Raw genomic sequence first — 25592 nt, 5'->3', positions numbered from 1 at the left:
CTCTCACACCTTTCCCTGCCTTACTCCTCTGCATTGCTACTATCCTAATTTGGCTTTTCATTACTTATCACTTTCATGATTTTAATAGCCTTCTAACTGACCTCTTTGCCTCCAAGTATTTTTCTTCTCTGATTCTTCCTTTCTACAACAGCCAAACTTAACTTTCCAATGCATAATTCTGGTCATGTTATTCCCCGATTCAAAAATCTTCAGTGGTCCTACATTATCTAGAAAAGTTAGAATGTAAATCGTTACTCTGTCATTTCAGATTTTCCATAACCTGGATTCCAGCTACTAGCCCTTTTTCACATTGTTTATTAGAGTGTATTCTAGTGTTCCAGCCAAAGTGAACTAAGAGACAGTCACCAACATTATCCTACTCTCTCCAACTGCCATGTAGTCACACAGTCTTTCTTCCAAACCTTCACCTATTGTAATGTTTCCATTCCTTCAAGAACAAGATTGGCCACTTTTATAAGGCCTTTTTCTTTTTTTTTCTTTTTTTTTTAAGAATCAGGCTTTAATTTGGTATATTTACAAGGAAAGGTTAGATATTTTTTTAAAGTAATAGCATTTGTCATGTCAATGGGTACAGAGAGATTACATCTCAAGAATTTAATAAATCTCATCATATTTCTAATTATTTTAATCAAAATCACTGAATCTTACACTAGTTGATTTATTTAAATTATTTTATAATCATTAGTGATATAATAGCTTTAAAGGCTTGATTTTTTTAAGAAAAAATTAAAAAAGACCCAATAATTTTTAAATCAAAAAAGTGTTTCAAATCTTCTTGTTAATTTTTTAGGCTCAAAAAGTACTCCTAATATCCTTAAGACTTACTTTAGATGGAAATATGTCAAACTCCCAAATAGAAAAATAGAAGTAAACAGGGCATTTAGAATGCATTAAATCTTTCCAGTAAGCATCATTGTTACAGAAGCATTTCAACATTTAACATAACTATCCAATAAAGAATTTTTTAAAAAAGAATGGAAGTAGATTATAGGATAGAGAGGGAATTACCAACAGAGTGTCTTACTTCTTTAAAAACTCAAAACTGTCTTCACTACATCAAAATTGTTGTTTGAATAATATTGGCTTTAATCCCATGACTCAGCATCTACTGGATTTGGAGCTTGGGAAGAAGAAAACCCTACAATGTTCATGCTGCTTTTGCCTTGGTAACTCTTTTGAATATCAATTGAGGCAGACAAATTTCTGCTTGAAGTACTACCACTGAAGCCAGGGACATATGTATTGAAAACAATTTCTTCTAACCATGAAGACACATCCTGCTGAGCATCTGATAGTACTTTTACTAAAGGTTGTGCTAAATGGTTTCCTGGTTCTGGTTCAAAGAAAGAAATAGCTTTGCCAATGTTACCACAGTGACCAGTATGTCCAGTTTGGAGAACATATTCATCAGTGATGGAAAGGTCAAAATTAAAAACATGTTAAACATTTTCAATATCTTGCCCTCTGGGAGCTACTAAAAATGTAACAATGAATGGGCACTTTCCAGATCAAAAATCTCCAAGAACTTATTCTCTCTCTATCTGTTCCTAATTACCATTAAAATTTGTTTTTGGTATTTTTCTTTTGACAAATAAAGGTTGCAATAAAATCAGGTTTTTTTCTTATTTTCAACAAATAAAATTCTTTCCTCACATATGTTCCATAGCATTTAAATAAGCATTTCTGATTTTGAATGCAGATCAACTTGCAGAAGTATCATCACTACAATCTCCATCCATTTGTCCATCAGCAACAATCAGTTTTTTAAAACTCTCCAACCAAGCTTTGAATTTCCTCTGGAAAAGTGGCACTAAACATCAGAGTTTGGCAATAATCTTTAGATGGCATTCCTGGGACAGAAATTAGCTTTATTTCGGGACCAAAACCCATATCTAGTATTTAGTCAATTTCATTCAATAACCATCTATCTGACTTTTTAAGATTAATCATTTCTTTATCTATGATATCCATTAGTTTTCTTGGTGTCACACATAAAATGTCCCACCTTGTATTATTTGGTGAATTGAATATCCCAATAGAGTCCCCTATAGATTATAACAGGCCTTATATAGGTCCCCAAAGGAATTTTTTGCTTCCAAGAAGATCTGGTTGATCAACTCTAGTTGGAGCAAAAATAATATATTCTGTTTCCTGTTGATCTTTAAAAACAACTGGCAGTTACTCCATACCACATCAGATGAGCCAAAATTAGCAAAAGAAAAGCTACAGTTTTCCCAAATTCTATCTCAGCACAAGTCATCAGATCTCATGCTGCCAGGATAAAAGGAATACTAAATTTTTGCACAGGAGTTAAGTCCGATCTAACCAGTTTTGGTAATGTTGTTCTTTGACAGAGATCAACTTCTTCAAGAGTCAGTATTGGGGCAGCTGGGTAGCTCAGTGGATTGAGAGTCAGGCCTACAGACGGGAGGTCCTAGGTTCAAATCCCAGTTGTATGACCCTGGGCAAGTCACTTGACCCCCATTGCCCACCCTTACCACTCTTCCACCTAGGAGTCAATACACAGAAGTTAAGGGTTTAAAAAATAAAAAATAAAATTAAAAAAAAAGAGTCAGTATTAGTGGTGGAACATCATGCCCTGATTTTTCACAACAATAGTACCATAATTGTTCAAGTTTAAGCCAGACAGATAAATGTGCAAAGATAGCTTCTTCATTTTCAGTTGGGGGAAGCAGTAAATAAGTCACTTTTGGTACTCAAAAGTCATCACTTTCTCCTTCAGATCTCTGATTTTCAAGTGTTTCTTTCAAGACCTGACGCTACCTTTTAAAAAAAATCCTCACCTACTTCCAATATCGATTCTAAGACAGAAGAGGAGCAAGAGTGAGGCAATTGCAGTTCAATTATTTGAACAGGATCACATGGCTATGAAGTGTCTGAGGACAAATTTGAACCCGGGTCTACCAACTCCAGGCCTGGTGATTTATCTATTAAGCCTCTTATCTGCTCCAATGTTCACCTCTTCTTGATGACCCAGAAGCTTCTGAATCTTTTGTTCCTTGTCTGATTATCATCATTGTCATTAGATTCTCTCCAAAAGAGAATCACATTTTTTTCATCACTTTGTTCAAACTTGCTACTTGAAAAAAAATTGTTTCCAAAGCCCTCTCCAGATCAAAATCCACCTACTATGGATAGATTCTTTGTCTTAAAAGACTGATCACTGATATTCTCAAAGCTCTTTCTCATGAATTGATCTTTTCAGGTAGGTATATCACCAATTTCTGCTGAATCTGAAACCTTATTAAAAGCAACTCCATTTACTCCAGGAGAATATGCATCCTTGTCAAATACAAAGACAAAAGATGGTATCTGAGGTTTGAGGATTTCTGTGTCCCAATCTTCATCTCCCATGTTGACCAAAAGTTCTCCTCCATAAATCCTTTCTTAAGGATCATGAATTTCAAGTTGGAAAATTACTTCAGAGATCATATAGTCCAGTCCTCTTGGTTTATGAAAGAAAAAAGTCTACTCCCAGAGAGGTTTTGATTTGCCCTAGGTTGCTTGCAAAATAGCATTAAATAAATAGCTAGTGAACCTACTATCTAGACTCTTCTCCCAAAATCTGTCCTACCTCCCTGGTTGACCTCATTCTAATATTTATTTGTGTACATATCACTATCCTCTTACTAGTTTGTAAGCTCCTTGTGTGCAAGAGCTCAGTTACTTTTCAGCTTTTTTATTTCTCCTGCTTAGCATGTTGTAGATATTTAATAAATATATGTGGAATCAAATTGAATTTGGTGAACATTTTACTCTTGGAAAGAAAGTCTATAATTAAGAAAAAATTTAAAGCATCAACACAGTGAAGGTTTTGAGACATATACTGGCATGATGAATTCCTAAATTGGTGTCAAAAGTAATGAAATCACTAGGCGGGAGGGGTTTCAACTCCACATTGACAGAAGGAAAGACAGGAGAGACAAGGAAGGGCTAATGTGCTGCTGCCATTTAAAAAGGGAGCTGTGGAAGAACAAGGAAAACTACAGACCTGTGAGCTTGACCTTTAGTATAGGGGAAATTCTCCAGTGTCTGACGAGAGAAGAAAATAGGACACTTCATAGTAACAGAAAGTTCCAAGACAGGTGTGTTGATAGCACAAAGGAGAGATTGGCTTTAAAAGGTAGCTTTGGCTCCAGTGACCAGGAGGAAAAAAAATGACGGGAGGGGAGGGGAAAAAGAGCAAAACAATCAGTCCTCCAAAAACCTCTGTTGCAAAAAGACTGCAAATGGGGTTAGAAAAGTCAGCATCGAGACAGATTTTTGAACAGGGTTAAAACCCTGCTTCAGTGACAGGGGTTAAAAGGGACCATACAAGGACATGTCTCATAAGAGATGGCAAGAGCTAAGTGTCATTGGGCCATTTCTAAACTGAGTAAAATCTAGATATGTCTTCAAGCAATTAGTGTAAATATTATATTTCTAGCATCATTCAAGTTATTTACAACACATTGAGAGTTAAGGAAACTATATTTATTTGCCTAAACTTTTAAGATGTCTGAATTAGAGAGAGATTACTAAATCCAAAATGGAGAGATGGGTATCAGAGAATTCAGAAACAAATGAGGGGTTTGAAGTACAGACTGATAAGTGAGATGCCTTCAATGAGGAAAAAAAAGTACACATCAATAAGGATTTGGATTTTAAAAAAGATTCTAAAGAAAAGACGGCTTGGCACATTTTTCAAGAAGATTAGGAATTCAAATCCATCTGCTCAATTTCTGACAAACAGCAATAAATTTAACAGAAAGCTGGGACCACTCTAATGGCTAGATAATAATGGACCACGAATTGGAGGGTCTTGTCTGGTAATATGAAAGATATCCTGCCTTTATTACAACCAGTGTGAAGTTTCCTATGTGAGGCCAGAAAAGAAGATGAAGCATGTCAAATGACAACTTCAAGTATAAAAGAATGTAAGTAAGATTCTGCACTTCTTCCTAAATTCTAGACTCTATCTTTGTGAAACATTTAATGAGAATGGAGCCCAGTTACATATTGCCCCTTCTCCTTTCAAATGTCTACTTGTGCCTCTACTGCTACATCCCTTAGCTTGGAAGGCAAATTATCATCTGCTAGGGAAAGAAGTCAGATATAAAGATTTTTCCTTTCTTCATGTGGGGCTAAATGGTTCAGGTTTAGGAGTTGGGGGGAGAACGGAAGGATAACAATTCATCTTCATCTCTTCAAGAACAAGAATAGGAGTAAAATAAAACAAATACCTTTTTTCTTGTTACCTCTTCTGGATTAGAACAAGTTGCTTCAAGTATCTCAGAAATGGCAGTTACAATTAAGAGAATCCTTGTTTCCCTCTCTCTCAAAGACAATGGCAATTTTTTGAACCATTTTTTGAGCCACCATCATACTAAAAAAAATTGTGAAAGTATTAGAAGATCATAAGTTTAGAGATGAGAAGGACCATAAAGGCCATTTAAACCCGAATATCATTCTAATTGATAATTGGTTGAAGGAACTGGCATGTTTGTTAATCTAGAGATTAGAAGACAACATGATAGCTATTTTCAAGTATGTCAAGAGCAGTCATGGTAGGAAAAGAAATAGATTTGGTCTTCTTAACCCTAGAGAAGGATAATGGGTGGAAGTTACAGAGACAAAGTAAAGCTTGATATAAGGGGAAATGTTCTAATAATCAGTTTTCTGTGAAATATGCTGCCTTGAGAGGCATTCTGTTTTTCTTGACCTCTCTAGTCAGTCCATTCTTCGTATACATTTTAAAAGAAATTATTTAGGAATGAGTTCAGTCTGGATGGTCTCTGAGATTCTGTTAAATGGAATAGACCAAATCACAAAGTTATAACTAAGGCTTAACATTTTGGGGAATCAAAGTAGGTACTCTTAAATAGAGATTTGGTTTAAACAAATTGAGTTGCATGATTGAAATTGGAATATTATAATGCTGAAAGAAAGTTTGCATATGATGAATACAGAAAAGCAAGGAAAGACTCATATGGATTGGTGCAAAGTGAAGCAAGAAGAACCAGGAAAACTATTTTTAAATTGCTAATAGAAAATATAATAGCCACAAAACAAAAAGAAATGAATGTTGTGAGATTTCAAAGAACAAGCGTGACCTCAAAGATGAATTATGAGATAATACATTCCCTCCTCATTCTTTTGCACAGATGGTAGGTCTACATCACTTTTTCCTCTTCTTCCTCTTTTTCTTTAAAAAAAATAACTTTGTTTTATGAGATGGTTTGGGGGGAGATAAAAAAGATATATGGGGAAATAGAGACATTATAAAAATAATTTTTAAACATTTATATTTTTAAAATATCATGACTTAAAAGTTAGGCACATTTAGTTGAAATCTGAGCAGAACAAACCAAAATATCTGATTTATAGGTTTCCAGTAAAGGTCAACAACTTCCCTTTATACCTATATTTCATGAATGAAAATAACTCACCATCAAGAAATCTTCCTCAGAGCTGACTTGAGTTCTTTATGCTTCTTTATGAGACCTTTTTGTTCCTCAGTGGAAATTGAGAGCATTTTTCTCACACCATATTTCCTTTTTACCACATTGAACAGGTATCAGACATGGAAAAGAGACAAACAGGATGACTAGTAATAAATAGTTGGAATCTCCATCATTGGCATAAGCATTCAAATCATTTAAATCAGAAATACATTTGAGCATTTTGAGTATGTATAGAATAAAATCTCTCCTTTTTGACTAAAAGAGGGAAAAAAGAAGTGTCTGCCCCTCCATGTAAGTTCTGTAAGTTTTTTATATATCTGAAGATTACATATTATCCCTCAGCCTTCTATTTTCTCACAATATTCCTTTTAACCTTCCTACATACGGTATATTATTTTCCATTTCTAGTTACATTTGTGGCTCTTATCCTCACCATATCGATACTATATTAATAGTCTAGAGATCAGATATAAATATAATAATGATGTTCTGATCAGCCCCACATAGTTAATGCTTCATATATGAGTTTCGTTTTATGGATGAGTAAGGTGGCTCAGGGTCAGTTCCTGAGGATGAAGTAACATGAAAGATGTTATTTAGAATATGAAGAACAGATAAAAGAAGTGATCTAGCCATGTAATAATAATGAAATGAGTGTTATGGTTATATATCTAAAATACTAAAGGAATATGCGCAATGTCTTCAGATTGTTAGCCAGATGTCCTATGAGAGTTATTGGAAACTACTACATGAAATGCAAAGACCCAGAGGAAGCTTGCAATCTGCATCAATGGCAGTTGTACTTACATTAAAAAAATCACAGATCCACTAAAGCTCCAATAATAAAACTATATAAAGCATTTAAAGGTGAGTAAAGAGCTGTACATGTTGTCTTATTTGATCTGATCCTCACGATATTTCTGTAAGGTTAGTATTATCCTTTTTTGAATGTTAGAGATGAAGAAGTTGGCTGAGAAAGGTTAAATAATTTGCCCAGAGTCACACAGTTAGTAATAGTATGAGGCAGGATTTGAATTTATCTTCCCAATTCCAAATCTAAGTCTATCAAATGTACCACCAGCACCTAGCTACCTCTAAACCAAAACAAGACCAATTATTACATGGTGCCATTGAGAAATAAAGGTATCTGTTAAGAGATGAAAAAATGCAGATTAAATTTGCACATAAACTGCTAAATTTTGTACAGTCAAACTATTTATTTTCACTATAGAATTTATATATCTATCTCTTGTTATTCTTCAAACCCATGTTCTACCCCAACTAGACTGGTTGATCTATTTATTATATCCCATACACATCAGAGAAAGAAAGAGAGAGGGGGGGGAGAGAGAAATAATCACTACTTCCACACTTTTGTTCAAATCACATACACACATATACACATACATATGCATATACCCTCATCCTTTATACTTTTCTAATTATCCAATACCTTTACAATCTCTGAAGCCTGCTTACTTCCTACCATTTTGGGGATGGATTTATTATGAAATCTTGGGAGGAAAATGAGAATCTTAGCTTTATAGGTCATGTTCTTATCATAGCTGTCAAATGAAGGTAGGGACCTCAAAAAAGAAATGAAGGTATGGGAAGAGGAAAAAAACAAACTTCTACCAATTATTGCTATTCAAGAAAGGAAAGGACAGATTTGAGAGGTAGTGAGCTCCCTACCACTGGATGGGCAAGGTCACTTTCTTGTCAATAATTTTATAGAACACATACTTGTTCAGGTCTTCATTGAAGTAAGTGATCAATGAAGTCCCTTCCAACTTTGAGATTTGTGATTATATGCTAAGCCGTTACCGACTACTCTTGACCCTCATGTTATCTTTTACCTCTAAGTGCTCCTAGCACTTATTATCTGTACAAATATTTTTATTGACTACAGATTGAACATTAAACAAAACTCTTAACTACAGTCAGCCATCTCTATAAAAGTAGGTTATTTGACCATAAATATAACTAGAAGAAAATATGACTGGCACATATTCACTTCTACTAAAGATCATTTCTGATCATATCTCTCACCTAGGGTCATTAGCATCCCTTTTTCATGCAAGGGAAACAACATTAAAAGAGGAGTTTTTATTTACCATATTCTTATCCACATATATCCTTTATTTGCTTTTTTTAACTACAGTGCTGCTGTATTTCTGACTAATGGGCAGTCTGTCATCAGTCTGTCATTCCCCACCATTTTCTGATGATAGTGGATAGCTCTGACTACAAATGCAGACTTCTCATTACTTAGCTAGGGAGGAGTAGGCTGGTATATGTAGAAATATTCATTAATTAATAGTACTTTCTGCTTACTTTCAGGAAACACATCTTAAGGACAGAGTTCCTGTCAATCACTTTAAAGCACAGTTTTAGTAAAATCCGCTACCTCAGCTGCTTTGCGGGAATATCTTCATAACTATTCTATTCTAACAGGACAGTCTTTCATTTCAATGTTTACTGAAAGATAGATACATCATTCTTTGTTATAGTCTCTCAAATGGAGAAGAGGAAATAGCAAAAGGAGAGGAGGAGGGGGTAAAAGAAGACTCTCTAAAGAAAACTGCTTTACTCCCTTCATCAAATCACCATGAAAACAACAAACAAACAAATAATCCTTCTGAGAATAACTTCCCTAATCTGTGATTCTGTTTCAACAAAAGCCATGCAGTTTTCCTCTTTGCTTGGGTTCCAATTCTGTAGAGAAAATGATAAAAACAGACTACTCCTAGTATAAGTAGTTGAAGCTTCAAATAGAGCTTACCTATTGGGACCCCTTTATGCCCCAGAGAAGTGTCAACTAGGGGAAAGTAGCTTATCTACCTCAAGAAAAACTAAGAGCCTGAAGAAAGTATATAACATAATATCAAGGTAGATAATTTTCCATTTTGTCTTCCATCAAGTTAAAGCTTGATTTCCAAGTTTTCCTTACTTATAGATTCCCTAAAACTAGTGTTCTCAAGTTGAAGTTCAGAGCTTACAGGAAGTATGGGGAGAATTCTGAAAGCATCAGAGATCAGAAATCCAAAGGCCATTTGGTAGTATAGCAAGGGCAATCTGCTAATTATGTAAATGAAATTAATCTGTTTCTTCCACCTTTCAAGTTTTCCCCTATTTTTAGAATCTACTACAACCTAAAGAGCAAGTTGAATAAAAGGATATGTGTTTATGTGTGTACATATGTTGAAAAAATTTAAGCATTTCTAGAAAACTTAAAAAACCAAAGAGGGGGAAATAAGAACTATAACCTTCAACTAAGCAACCAAGCATTTCTGCAAATTGTGGCCAAGATTTACTAGCAGTACAGCAGTATTTCAATTCCAACCACCATTAGGCCTAAATTCCAGAGAGATGAGGAAAGGAGAAAAGGATCCATATGTACAAAAATATTTATAGTAGCTCTTCTTGTAGTAGTAGTAGTAGTAGTAGTAGTAGTAGTAGTAGTAGTAGTAGTAGATGCTGTTAAAAAAAAGAATCCCTGGAAACTAAGAGGGTTCTCATTTAAGGAATGGATAAACCATTTGAGGTCAGGGACTACCTTTTGCTTTTTATTGTATCTTCAGAGCTTAACACAATGTTTAGCACATAGTAGGTAGACATTTAATAAATATTTAGTGATTTATTGATAAGACATCAAAGATGCCAAGGACATCCACTGTATCCTGGGACATTGCCAGTTGTCCTGACTTTTGTCTTGCTACTGGACTTTGATGACTCCAGAAGAGAGAATGGGTTGATGATTTTATACAACTCTACCTCACTAAAATTCAATTCATATACAATGACAAATCACAATCCTAATAAAGCAAAAGCATGCTCCTTCATCCCAAGAGAGAAGAGATAGGCTCATGATACAGAATAAACAGATATAGATTTTCTGACACAGCCAATGCAGGTATTTGTTTTTCCTAATGATGTATATTTGTTATAAGAATTTTCTTTTTTCTTCTTTTCCTTTTTTTCCTTTGGTTTAGTTAAGTAAAAGAAAGAATTCCTTCTTAGTTTAAAAAAATGTAAATAATTCATTTCCTCAAGCCCAAAGTTGAAGAACAATTCTCTATACTACATCAGTTAAATAGCAAAAATCCCCTTTTTCTGTATTATGATGACTTAATGGAACCCAGAAAAGCCCTATGTTGCTACCTTTTATCAATAATATAAACCCATAATTAAATCACACTGTCTTATAACGCTAATAAGACTGTCCCAACACTCCATCAAGAAAACACAAAAGCAAAAGGGAGAAGTTATTTACTCTAGACTTGAAAGAGGGAAAATAGAATTTTAAAGTGTCCTGGTATACTAACATTGACTAGAATAATCATTTAACATTTGTTATACATCTCTTTTTTAGTTCAATACTAACTAGTCTGGGGAGCTTAAGCCTTAGAAGGGCATTTATGAGGTTGCATATTAATCAACTCTGTGTGATTGGGTTTTTTTCTCAGTCTAATATTCTTAAAGAGGTATGATAATTATCCAGAAACAAATCATTTTGTATCATCGACTAGAGAGTCTATGTCATGCTTTTCACAGGGCATATTGTTTTCCTCTCTCATCCTCTTTCTCATGACAGAGGGTGTGAAAGAAATCTTCACTAAATTCTGAACCTGAGAGAGGCAAGCATATGGGGATGAAAGTCACAGTGATACTAGATGCTGTCTCCCAACCACATGGTCCATTAGTGTGCCTTCTCTTTCTAGCACTAGAGCAGAATTAGATGACTAAAAACACTGTGCATACCCAAACTTCAGTGGGCATAGGGTCTGGTCTATTTAATTAAGCTGGACGCCATGAACATAATAAGAAGAAAAATCTGAAATGGAAATAGATCCTATTGTGTTAGATTCCATAAGATCAGGCCACTAAAATCTCTCCAGCTTCATAATAATGACTAATCTAAACTGAACTTTTCTCTTTTGCAAAGTTGAACAAATAACAGAGGGATTGCCCCCAACAATCCGTTTCCCAAAAAAGAATTGGCCTCATGTGTTTCATTGCTAAATGAAGTCACAAAAGTACAGCATTTATTTCAGAAATCTTTGAATAATAATAATAGAAGTTATTTAATCCAAACCCCTCACTTTATAGAGAAGAAAATTGAGGGTCATATATAATAAAGTCACTTCCCAAAGGACATACATCTAATTAGTGACACTTAGATCTAAAAAATTAGTCGCCTAAATCTGTCATAGTTTAGTGGTCTTACTATACTGAAAAAAATCTTCTAAATCTAACCTTCATCTAATTGTCAAAGGTTACAGGGGATGGGGGGGTTTGGGGGGAGGAAACAAGCATTTATTAGTCACCTACTATGTGACTAGACATTGTGTTAAGCACTTTACAAACACTGCCTCATTTGATCCCTCAATAACTCTGAGAGGTAGGTGCTATTATTATCTCCACCTTACAGCTGGGGAAACAAGCAGATAGAAGGTTAAGTGAGTTGCCCAGAGTCTTGCAGCTAGTGTCTAGAGTCAAATCTGAACTCAGGTCTTCCTGACACCAGGCTCACCACGGCAAATACACTAGGCTACCTCGCTGTCTCTAAGCAATTTTTCTCTTTTCTTCTGTTCCATTTGTTAGCAAACAATGACCTTGATAAGTAGCACATAAATATCTTTATCAAGGAAAAGGGAAGATAGATTTGAGTGAAATCAAACACAATAAGTACTAACATCATCAATTTCCAAAGCCTTTAAAAATGAACAGAATTGAACTTCAGAATATCTACAAAATCATTCATCTATCTTGCCATCCTTACCTAATTAACAAAGCTTTTCACTATAGTAGATACCAAATATTTCATATAATCACATCATCTAGGCGGCACAGTGGATTGAGTGCTGGACGTTGAATGAGGAAGATTTGAGTTCAAATCCAGCCTCAGACATTTACTAACTCAAGGAAAGTCACTTGGCCTTCTAACTCAATTGCTATAGCTATTGAATGGTAATAATAAGAGAAACTACCTCCTAGGATGTAGTGAGGATAAAATGAGACAATGTTTAGTTTTGTAAATCGTTTTGCTGTTATTCAGTCATGTTAGATTCTTCATGACCCATAGTATGTCAGGTTCTCCTGTCCTCTACTATCTTTCAGTCTATCCAAATTCACATTTGTTGTTTCATTGATATTAAATATCCATCTCAACCTCTGCTGTCTCCTCCTTTTTGCTTCAATCTTTCCCACTATCAGAGTCTTTTCAAATGAGTCATGTCTTCTTATTATGTAGCCAAAGTATTTAAGCTTCAGCTTCAGTATTTGACTTTCCTTTGAAGAGTCTGAATTAATTTAAGTATTGACTAATTTGATCTCCTTGCTGTCCAAGGGACTCTTGAAAGTCTTCTCCAGAACACAATTCCAAAGTGTCAATTCTTAAAGCTCTCTATAGAGTGTTATTAGCTATTATCTCTGAGTTGGGGACCTTTCAACCTCAGCCAATCCAATGCCTAAAATAACTAAAAAATATATTTCATCAATCTACCCATCTTCTTTTTCCATTTTAATTACTAATAATAATTATAAAATAATTTTATATCATCTTTCATGTGCACTGTATAATAATTCAATTATATTATACCTTAAATGGGCTTTTTAAAAATAGGCTACCATCAAAACTATCATGTAAGTTATTGTTTCTATAGGAAAAATGTGTTCTGAGTACCAAATAAAAGACTTCGAAACTTTAAAAAAACACTCTTTTTTTTTAAACCCTTGTACTTCAGTGTATTGTCTCATAGGTAGAAGATTGGTAAGGGTGGGCAATGGGGGTCAAGTGACTTGCCCAGGGTCACACAGCTGGGAAGTGGCTGAGGGCGGGTTTGAACCTAGGACCTCCTGTCTCTAGGCCTGACTCTCACTCCACTGAGCTACCCAGCTGCCCCAAAACACTCTTTTTAAAATGGAGGCTGCTGGTTGTTAACCAAATAATGCCCTGGTAATTCAGTCTGAAAATGAGATATCCTCCATACCCAGAAGACTCACTCTTGACTCTTGTCACACTGTGCTCTTCTAAAATTCTCCATCATGTCTCTGAAATCTCATTATCCTGAAAGAACATTTTATCCCTGGAATGCATATTCTGCAAGTACTCTGAGGCCCTGCCTTCTGATTTGATGGCTCCTTCCAGAACCTCAAAAGAACTCAGGCCAACCATCTCTTCATTCCTTACCAGGCAGCAGTCTAGACTTCCCTATCAAGCCTCAGAATTTTTATTTTTATATTTTGTCTTTCCCATGAGAATGTAAGCTCCTTGAGGACAAGGGCTGTCTTCCTTTTGACCTGGAACTATATTCTCAGGATTTAGCATAGTGTATGGTGCATAGTAAGTATACCATCTAGGTATTTATTAAGATAAATGTTTGCTAACTAACTTGTTAACTAACTCATAGTAACTTAATTCCACCAATCAAATGATAGAATTAAAATCGTATTGGAAGTATTTGGGAGAATGGATATTTTTTGCATCCCAATATAAAGTATTCCTAAGGTTCTATTACCATAAAATTCATAGGAAAACGTGCATCTCAGGGTGAATGTGGTAAGGAAAAACAATGATAAGTATCTTGGGCCACTGATGTCTCTGGTTATACATTGTTCTGTTTTCTTTTAAGCTCCTACCACATCCAGGTACTAAAGTAGCCTTCCTTAAAGAATACACACAAAAGTTTCAATGGAGTTGTGTAACACTCTTGATTCTATTCAAAACTGGGTGGTAGGTACATTTCTATGCTTCCTTTCAACTTGTCATTTCTAGGTCATACATCAGGTGAGGAAAGTTTCAGAGGAATTCAAATCTCATATCTGGAAAGGATAGGACACTGATAGACACAATCTGTGGTGATGTATTTTTAACCACTGAAGCCCCAGTCTTGCTTTGATTTGCTTGTGACCCTGTGACGATATTAAAGCCATGATAAAATCTCAAATATACCACTCAATTTCCCTAAACTATCCAGTACCCATGGAAGTCATAGGGTTCAGTGTCAACTTTTAATTTTTCAATCACTTTTAAACAAATTTAAACAACTTTTGAAATATGTTCCAGTTGGGAAATGTAAGGAAATTTTAGATCTTTATTAACATCAAGGAATTACTAAACAAAGCAATAATGTAGAACACTATTTGGAGTAACATACTCTATTTTGCACAGAAGTATGACTAGCAACCACATTATAACCTATATGTAGATTCCAGAATCTGTGAGCAAGACACAGAAAACAATGAGACAGACTAAGAAACAAACTGCATAGAAAGGCTTTAATATTAATGCTTGTCTATCATATGCCCTATTTCACCTATATTTTTTCTTTAAGCAGAACTATCAAAGTTTATGATTTAGTGATTACCCACGTTAATATACATATGATATATAATAATTTTTCCCAGTTCTTCCATCTTCTTTTTCCTCAAACTGGAAATATCTTGAAAACAGAGCCTTTCTAGTCTTTCTTCCTAAAATCCTACCTTCAATAAGCAGATTTTCTTGATCCTCCTTAACATGAATACCCTCCTTCTATGATTACCTCTAAATATTCCTGTATAAATGTAGTTTTTATTTATTTATTTTATGTTGTTTTCTCTATTAGGCCATGAGACCTTAGGGCAAGGATTATTTTTGCTTTCTTGTTATACACAGTACTTAGTACAGTGCCCAGCACATAAGCAGGCACTTAATGAATGCTAATTGACTTAATGACTCTATATGGTTCCATCAAATGTCCATGATGATGTAATTTACCAAGTGAGCAATGACAAAAAATAGTCCTAAGGGGAAAAGACACATGAGCATTAAAATTCATCCAAAAGTCTAGAAACCATGTCATAAAAAGCATTCTACTCTCTCTTGACAAAGAGATTATTGACTCAAGATACAAACTGAAATATGTATTTGAGAAAATGGCCAAAGTGGAAATTTGTTATTCATTTGTTATGTGTTCTGTTTCTCTTTTATCTTTTTTCAACTGAAATTCATGGGGAGAAGAGAAAATAAGTGCTTATTAATTGGGAAAAGAAGAAGATGAAAGTTACATTTTTGTAAAAGGACTGATGCTGAGTCTGGAGAAAGGAAGGTCAGTGAGGGGTAGGAGGACAGAATCAGACAAGAAAATGATCAGTGTGTTCAAATAACTAAAGGGCAGTGAGGTAGAAGAATTAGATTTATTTTCCAAAGAATGAGTGGGAAGATCTAGGATCAGTGAGTGAAAGTTATTGGGAGACTGATTTTAATTTATTATTAAGAAGAACTTTCTAACAATGAAATATGTCCAATAATGGATCAGACTGCCTGGTGGAGTCATAAGCTGGAACTGCTCAAGAAAGTAAAGGATAACCAGTTCTTGGGAATATTATTGAAAAGTTTCTTTCAATACTCAGGAGTTTGAACTAAAGGTACACTAAGGTACCTTCCAATTCAAACATTCTGATTGTATTCTTGACATTATTTTTGTTCCATCTGAATTCTGATTCTAGGAGTACATGGAGTGTGCAGAGAAGACTAACATCAGCCTTTTCAAGGCTGTTCTTCTAGCTTTGGTGTCTACCTGTAGCATTACCCAATACTCACCTCTGACTCCAAGAAATTGTAGTATGTTCAGCAGCCACAGCACAGTAAAACACAGTAAAACCCTTTGCAAAGGGTTAAACCAGTCTGAGGGTAACTGGTGCCTCAGTGAGTGAGGGGGACATCTACCTCAGGCATGAGAAGACTTGCCCCAATGGAATGGGCAGATGAGAACCATTGGAAGGCAGCTATGAAGGCAATTTGAAGGCACTGTGGAATACCTAGACTTTGTTCAGATATGGAAGAAACCAAGGTCATTTATTGCATCCCAGGCCATTGCCAGTCATCCTGACTTCTGGCCTGCCACTGGATTTTGATGCCTCTGGAAGAAAGAGTGAGGTGGATGACTTTGTGCTACTCTGCCCCTACTTAAATCCAATACATGCATAAGTCAACACATAACCCCATGATTTCATTTGTCCTCTTTGAAAGGAAAGCCAAACAATATAAGAATAGGGTCAGACTACTAAATACAACATACATAATGCATGCCTAATAAATATCTGGTGAGTGAATGATTTGGCCAGAGACTCAGGATGTTCTGGATCAGCCTTGAAAAACCTGTAACCTCAAAGACCCAAGAAGTTGGCAGTTAAGTTCACATTATAGCAAATCCTTGAGTTTGTTTCTTTTCTAGAGCCCCAGGGTCCCCTATTAGCTTGAATAGAAAATAACAGCAATACATAGGGGGAAAACAAAACCAATTTTCGTATTCCCATACTACTTTGTTGCATCAAATCTTGGTATCAACTTTGGATTAGCACAGTGCCTGGCACAAAGTATACCCCAGATAAAAGGTTGTTGATTGATTGATTCATCAGCTCTAGGATTTCAAAGAATAAAGTCCCATTTGGTTAATAGGATTTGATATTGCTGGACAGAAATATATTGAACTTTAGAGATGGAAGTAAGCCTTTATCTAGCTAAATTCATTAATGACTTTCATTCATTATGTGCTTTCTTTATGTAATGAATCCATCTTTTTAAGTCTTAGAAATTGGAACTGTTTCACTATATCAATTCTACTTTCAGCAAGCATCACAGGAAAGACATGGTAGCATTTTATTCCAGGAATGTCCCTTGAAGGATATCCATTTGTTAAGAATCTCTTGCATAATCTTCAATCTGAAGTCTATCATTTATAGACTGTGGAGAAGACAGCACAGTAGGAAAGGGGTCTAAAGCTGTTATTTTAAAACAACATCTAGTTACAAATACGGGAAAGGGAAGGCTTTTCCAGTTGTCTTTTCATATATATATATATATATATCTAGTCCTCTGTCACAGTTGCATTCATGTCCCTAATCTGATTAGCTAGAGGGGTGTCCAGAAATCCCTGGGCTACTATAGCCACTTGCAAAACCCAAGTAAATCAAAACAATGATTAATAAAGTATCTACAGTTGAGTGTTTACAGTCACAGGAGGGAGAGCAAGGGGGAAATGAAATAACAGCCATTGCAGGTGCCTCTCCTCTGGAATTCATAATTTATGCATCTTGTCTGTCCTGCTCCCTGTGCAGATACAATCAATTGCATTCAATGTCAGTTTCTAGTACAGCAGTCATTTGTGCCTACGCATCTAGCTATACAGGCTAAAAATGCTGCAAATATTTCATAAAGATTGGAGCTATGTACTTGGAACTCCTGGGGAAATTTAACCATTCCTAAGACAGGCACTTTGATTGCTTATCCCTAAGGAAACTTTAAAGTGAATCTAAAGTAGACACTCTTAGAAAGAGGTCCTATTTACCTTTTATTGACCTTCCCTCATTTTCTCTTCTCCCTTCCCCCTTTCCTTTGTTCTTAGCAAAGCCCTCGATGATTTACTCACTCAACAGCTTACAGAATTGCTGAAGGAACAGTGATGTTTTCTCCTGTGGTGGAGTCAAGGAATAATTCCTTATTCAATGGTATGGATAATAGAGAATAGATGCTAAAACAGTTCATGGTCACCATTTTTCATCTTTCCAGGTAGCTGGTTTATTATAAGTAGTTAACCAGTCAGGATGGCATATGTGTGTCCACTTACCTGAAAAATGGCATCAGGAGAGCTATTTAAGAAAAGATAAGTGATGTATCATTGTAGGATTCAATGAAGTCTATAGTTGCTACCTAATGCCATTCTGCTCTTTGCTGTAGAATGAGGAATCTTTCCATGTGTTACCATATCTCTCTTGATTTCATACAATAGAATTGCATACAATACATTTTCATAAGGGTAAGAGCCTATAGAAAAGATTTGGTTGATGAAAAGAACAAAGTGGCTACAGTAGTCAATTAAAGAAAATATAACCCATACCTTCTGTCTTAGAATTGATACTAAGTATTGATTCTAAGGCAGAAGAGTGGTAAAGGCTAAGCAACTTGCCCTGGGTCATAGGATGTATTTGAAGGCAAATTTGAACCCAGGATCTCCCATCTCTAGTTCTGGTTCTCTATCAAATAAGTCACCTAGCTGACTCTATAATACTCCTTTCTGCTTAACCAACGTATCAGTGGAGCCATTGAGATCTTTGGTCTCACTTGTGTTAGATAAATGAAACTTTTATTAACATAGACTAACAATGATAATCATAAAGTTTATCAACCTGTCTTTAAAACCATATTATTCTCTCATTGTGCTATTTAATGGAAGAGCTATAGTCTCTTTGGCTCTAGATTTCAAGATCAGTAGTGAGATTTCTGGACAAGATATTCAACAAAATTCTATTTTTCAAGGACACATCTTTCACTCATTTCCCAAAAACTACTGGGGAAAGGGGGTAATCAAAGTGGATGACACATTTATCTTAGGAATGAAATGGATTGAGGAAAGGAGAAAATAATTAATTATAAGCATTCAATTAGCTTATGAGAAAACTATCTGAATATGAATCCACATAATTAACATTTGGTTAAGTCTAAAATTTTGAAGTTATGAACATATTAAATATAGTTGATACATGGTTTTATACGACCAGTATTTCCCTGATACAGCTTCTTTTTCTCTCACTCATAGGGGCTCATAGAGCCTTTTTTAAGGAACATGGCTGTCCTCTGGACCTGATTGGCTCCAGCTCTCCTGATATAGCTTCCTGCTCATCTGAGAACATAAAAAGACCTAACCAAGTAGAGTCTAAGTCCTCCAAGACTTGGTGGGTGCCTATAACCACACAAGTAGACACGTTAATGACCTGCTGATAAGATGTGTTTCCTGAATCTGTCAAAACCACAAGAGAAGCACCACTGTATCCTTATTTCATATCTTTGTTGTGTTAGGGGAGAGTAAACTTCCTTTTGTTAAATGTTTGATGACTTACAAGTACTTCAGAGCAGGGCCCTCCCCTGCTCCCTGCCCTCCATAGCCATAGCCTGATACAGAAATCAGTTAAATTATTCCATCTGAAGTGAATACAAATTTTCTTTCTTCTATGATACCCCTTATATTCTAGCCCTAGATCCAGAATTTTCCAGAAGTTAGGTACTTAAAAAAGATTATTCCGTTTTTTTTTTGTTGCCTTTGCCATTTCTAAAACTATTCTTTCCAATAAATTTCCAAATGCAAGCTTCAAGTCAAACAAACAAATATAAAAGACAAGGGCAGCTATTGCCTGCTGTTCCAACTACCACATTTAAAAGTAGTTTCAAGAGGCGAATCTCCTTTGAAAGGATACAATAGAAATTAGTCCCTTTATAGACAGTTTCATGGATATAATGAGTAAAGGGATTCTGCTGCATGATTTAATTATCATCATCCTACATTTAAATTGCACTTTCTATGCTGAAAGAGTTTTAAAGGGTTTATAGTCTATAGAAACACACCAAGTCATTCCACCCAATAAAAGAATCCCATTAGCTTCAGACAAAATATGGAAACCATATAACTAGGCTAAAAAAAAACAATGTAGAACCAATAATGGAAGGGTGAACCATCACGTATAGGCAGAAGATTCTATGAAAGCTATTAAGTAATTGGCTTTGGGTTATATATAAATTTGTGTCCTTTACCTATCTTTGTCTATCAGTGTTTTAGACTTCCTCTCTCTTGTCTACCCCCGACCCACTGTCTCTGTCTGTGTGTCTGTCTGTCTCTCTCTCTCCTCTGTTTCTTTTATGTTTGTTTTTTTTTTCTTTGCTTCTTAGCAAATCTTCTAAGTCTTTTTTTCTTGGTCTTCCAACTTGGTTTCTTTCTTTGCTTTCTACACATTTATTTGAAAATTATTTTTTTTATCCATCCATGAGGGACCAATTGAAATGGGACATTTGAAAACTGCTGTTATATTTCTGCACTTGTACATTTTAGAACATGTAGACAGGTTATTTAATAAAACGATGAAAAAGCAGCACCAAAAGATATTTTTCTCTATTTCCAAGAGTACTTAAAGTGCAGTCTCAGACAAGATGGATACTAGAAGTAGAATTTTTTAAAAGCAATATTAAGCCTTACACAAATTCACAGTAGTATTCCATTTCATCCCTTTATCCTTGCTTCAAATGGTTCTCTATCTTTCATAACTGCTTCTCCATAAAGCCTTCTTTGAACATTACAAACCATAATTTTGAATTTCCACCCCACCTAATTCATATGCTATTTATTTGGTTTTGTATGTGATTTAGTTTTTATTTAGTGCATGTCTTATAACTCCTGTGAGAATATAAACTCCCTGAGGGGAGGCACTATATTTTATTACTTATTATGACCTATATTGCTTCCATGAAATTTTATACCTAGATCTAGAAAGCCAGCTAGCCCAACCCATCATTTTATGAAAGAGAAAACTGAGACCCAGAAAAGTTATGACATAATCAGAAGTAAGATTTGTACCCAGATCCTTGACTCTAGCAGTGATGTTCTTTGTATGACAGCAGTATTGACACAACAGTTATAAATATTCTTTTGTTTGACTGAAATTCATTAAAGCAATCTATTCCCAAATAGTGTTTTACTCCAGTTACATTTGTGTGATCTGGTACATTAAAAAAAATTGCACACAAAGACCGAGTGGGTTCATCACTGCATGAGTAGTGAACAATGAGAAGAATATGCCATTGTTAAAGCAGAGTCAAAATATTACACTTTCAGAGTCAAGTAGAGGGCATGTAGCTATTATGCAACTTAGGCATAATATCACAGCTAACTTCCATTCCCCTTGCCTTTACTGTAAATGAGTAGGCATCTGGTTTCCATCATCTCCAAGAGAAAAGGGCAGTGCATGGTATAAGTATAATACTGCCACGCTCCAGGGAATCAGACTAAATGAACAATACCAAAGCTGTTCTTTAGGTCCATGATGCTCAGGCCCAATCCAGACAGAAGAATTGAAAGTATATTTGCTGCTTCTTAGTAGGAATTGCCCGAGTTGGAATTGCCTTTTGAGATGACTTAGTCTTCTCCTCTTGTTTTATAGGAGAGGACAGAGCCCTCGACCTTGTCACTTGACCAAGGTCACAGGGTAATAAATAGCAAAACCAGAATTTGAAATTAAGTTCTTTGTCTCCACATACAACACTTTTTCTGTTTTACTATTCTGCCTCTTCCTGTGGCAAGCAGGTAGGTCACAAATAAGGAGACAAAGCTCATTTCTGTAAATGGTTTCAAATCATTTCCCATTTCACTTAATGGAAGGATGGTGGGTTGTTTTTTTTTTGTTTGTTTGTTTGTTTTGTTTAGTTCCCCCCTCCCCAGGTTAGCATTATCATAGCATCATGGAAAAAGCACTGGATATGTAGAAAGGGGGCCTGGATTCAAATCCCATGTTACCTCAAGATAAGTCACCTAATGTCAAGGGATTTAACTTTCCTTATCTGTAAACTATGAAGGTTAGATTAGACGACCTCTAAGATTTCTTCCAGCTCTGAATCCTATCCAAACCAAACGAAAGCAAAGCAAAACATAACAAAACCCTGCTCAGTCAAGGCGGCTAAGATATCTGAAAGAATTATTGTTTAGCGTGCATCCCTAGATTGCTGTCAAAAACCACTCTCTGATTAAATGTAATAAACTGGAGTCAATGCTAAAATGTTAATAAAATGTTGCTTTTCCCCTAGTCAGTACCATCTAATAAAGGTGGTTTGATCCTATTTACAAAATAAATCATATTACTTGGTACCCAAGGGTGGTATTTTGGCCATGGGAGGTAATCATATTCTAATTTAATGGCAAAAAAGCAAGCATGTCTAAAATATCTATTATGCTGGCTAGCTAGCTCCAAGTAGATTGCATATTGTGAAAGACTGCAGACATGCCAGTGCTTGTTAAGGTATTAAAATTAACATGTTTAAATTTTTTCATTTACTGTATGTGCAGTTTGCAGCCTTCTTCCAGAGCCCATAAGCCCACAATGACTTTCTAATGAATATTTAATTTTTGTTTCTTCCCCCCTGAGGAAGTTAACTCTACAACCACTTCTAGTGGGGAGGAAAAATAAGTAACAACTGGAAACAAGGAAGAGATGAGATGGAAAGGTGAGAATAGACAAAAAGAAGAAAAAAATTTGAAGGGACAAAAACAAACTATACCTGTAGTTAGAAATCCTGATGTCCACAAGAAAGAAAAATGATTAGCTTCAGGGAAGTTCTAGTGCCTCCCCTAAAGGGAGAAATCAGTTCCAGTCTAAAGCAAAAAGATGCTTATGAATACTTAATAATCCTTGCATTCAAGATTTGATGTCAGCATTAATGGATCCCATCCGTTGGGTGAGTAAACTACTCCCTGGTCAGTGGTTAGAGATTTTAAATGCTTTCCCTGAAGTAAACAGTCTACTTTCCAGGGGCAGCTGGCTCACCAGAAGAATAAAGTCCATTAAGGCAGACATAAAACCTTTAATGAAAGAATTATAAAGTGCTTCATAAGCATTATTCTGGCCTTCGAGTACAGCCAACCTTCATCTTTCCCGACATTTACTACACCTCTCAAAAGCCCCTGACGGCAAATTATTGGGAATATTTTAAAGTTAAGTCAAGAGCTAGTCAGGAATGGTAAAATGACTCCCAACCAAGGCAGAAGATCAGCAGCTAGGAAAATAAAAGACTCCAAGAAATATTTGTTATTCTCTCTAGAAATGGAAATGAAACCTCTATCCATTGGGTATGCAATCCAATCGTTGCAAATCATCCTGGCCTCCCAAAAGTTCCAATAAATCCTGATTTCTAGAGTAATTTCTAAAATAAGTACTTTTTCTTCCCAGAGTACAAGAATGATTCTACATATTCCCCTTTTTAATTGCTCTAGGAAACTAGAGCAGTTTCTTTTCCCAGAGTAATTTTCTATCATTATTACTCCCCTCTATGCACTCTACATTAGAATCAAACTGGACTTCTTGCTCTTCCTCATCTACAATACTCCTTTGCCTTTTCCCTGGCTGTCTCTGCTGCCTGGAATGTACTCCCTCTTCACCTCTACCTCCACCTCTTTGAATAACTAGAATACCAAGTCTTTTCTGGTCCCCTCAGATGCTAGTGGCTCACCTTAAGCCAAAAACGATGATATGTCAGAAGCAAAATTTGAACCTGTGCTTTCCTGAGTCTAACTGCAGAGATCTATCCATTATCATCTCCACACTGCTTATGAACCTTTTCAGTATTAGACATTTTAGGAACCTTCAAGTCTATCTATTCTTATTTTATTTTAAAGTTAAAGAAATTGGCTCATTGATTTGTCAAAAGTTCAAAACGTTATCAAGTAGGAGAGCTGAGATTGTATCCTAGCCCCACCTGGCTCACAATTCGGTACACTTGTGTGTGCATGTGTGTGAGAAACTATTCAGTTAGATAACTGGTCTCTTTAGTTCTCTAAAATAGCCATTCAGAATCCAAGAGGGACTCTTGCCCAGCAGCAGTTCACATGCTACTGAATAGACAGTGATCTTTAGCATCTTCTTTCTGGTCATACCTATCAAGGCAGTGGTATAGCCATCTAATCAGTATGAGAGAAGAATGTTCTTCCTTCCTGTATAACACCACTAAAACAAATTTTTGTTCACTTACTTCAAAAAGCATTCATTAAGCACTTATTGTGTTCCAGAAACTTTGCTAGGTCCTGATGATACAAAGACAACATCAAAACTGACCTCATTGAGTTTACATTCTTACAGGAGAAACACTGTACACATATACAATGGAAAGAACACAATCCGTAGTGTCACAAGATCTAGGTTCAAATCCTACCTCTGCCTACCTATAGGACCTGGGGTGAAAGATCTAACTTCCCTGAACTTGATTAGTTTTTTAATCTGTAAAATGAGGGGGTGGAAGTAGATGGTCTCAGATTCTTTCAAGGTCTAAATTTATAATTCTATGAAAAGATTTATATGAGGTCTGAAGAGGAAAAGGGGGAAGGAATACTTATATCCATCAATCAACAAGTATTTATTAAAAGTTTTCTATGTGCTAGACACTATACTAAGAGGCGTGGATACAAATCAGAGTAGGAAAAAAATAGTCCCTGCCTTTAAGAAGCCAGCCTATGTGCTAACTGACTGACCAGAGAACTAATTTGGAAATTATTCCCACACTGGTAGTTAGTTATTTTCAATCTGTTAAGATATCGTTATTTTAATTTTTATTGGTGATGTTTTTCAGTGCTTGCCATGTCTTAGGAATTAAGACTTCTAATTGGTCTCCCTGCCTCAAGGCCCTATCCTTCTAATTCATCCTGGGTACAGCTACCTAAATGGTTTTCCTAAAGTACAGGCAGACCATTTCACCCCCAAATGCCCCAATAACCTTTCAATGACTACTTACTGCCTCTAAGGTGAAACATAAACTCTTATGTTTGGCTTTCATTTGCTTCACACTCTGGTTCCAATTTACCTTTCCAAATAATTATACATTATTCTCTTTTATGCAATTTATATTTGAGTTAAATTGACTTTTTAAAAATTTTCTTACACACAACACTCCATCTCCCACCTATGTGTATTTGTACCACTTTGAATCCCATACTTCTTTCACAACCCTCATCAGAAGCTATCTTCTACCCTAAGCTTTTCCTGACTCCCTCTCTAGAAGATGCCAGCTTCACCAACTTCTTCATTTAACACTCCCAGGAGAATCCGAAAACCATCTTTGCATTCAGCTGCAGGTTTCTTATGTCTTCTGGTGGCACAGTGTATAGAGTCAGGAAGACCCAAGTTCAAATCCCAATTAAGACATTTACAAACTGTGACCCTAGGTAAAGTCACTTAATCTTTGTTAATATGTTTCTTCATCTGTATAATGTAGATAATAATAATGACTACCTCACATGGTTATTGTGAAGATTAAATGAGATATGATATCTAAAGAATTCTGCAAACCTTACAGTTCCTTATAAATCCTAACTACTATCATTATCATGGTAATATCGATGATATGGTTACAGCAGTACCACATATAGAGTAATTGTGTAATTCCAAGGACGAGAGAGAGAGAGAGAGAGAGAGAGAGAGAGAGAGAGAGAGAGAGAGAGAGAGAGAAAAGAAAAGAAAAGAAAAGAAAAGAAAAGAAAAGAAAAGAAAAGAAAAGAAAAGAAAAGAAAAGAAAAGAAAAGAAAAGAAAAGAAAAGA

General features: G+C 35.6%; 1 pseudogene; it reads right to left on the bottom strand.

The window, feature by feature from the left end:
• Window positions 1-1106: 1106 nt before the first annotated feature.
• LOC123250389 lies at window positions 1107-3396 on the bottom strand (annotated as a pseudogene).
• Between the last annotated feature and the right edge of the window lie 22196 nt (window positions 3397-25592).

This window comes from Gracilinanus agilis, chromosome 1 (genome assembly GCF_016433145.1).
Source record: "Gracilinanus agilis isolate LMUSP501 chromosome 1, AgileGrace, whole genome shotgun sequence".
NCBI lineage: Eukaryota > Metazoa > Chordata > Mammalia > Didelphimorphia > Didelphidae > Gracilinanus > Gracilinanus agilis.
The sequence above is the reverse complement of the archived record's forward strand: the minus strand, read 5'-3'. Positions and strand labels throughout refer to the sequence as shown.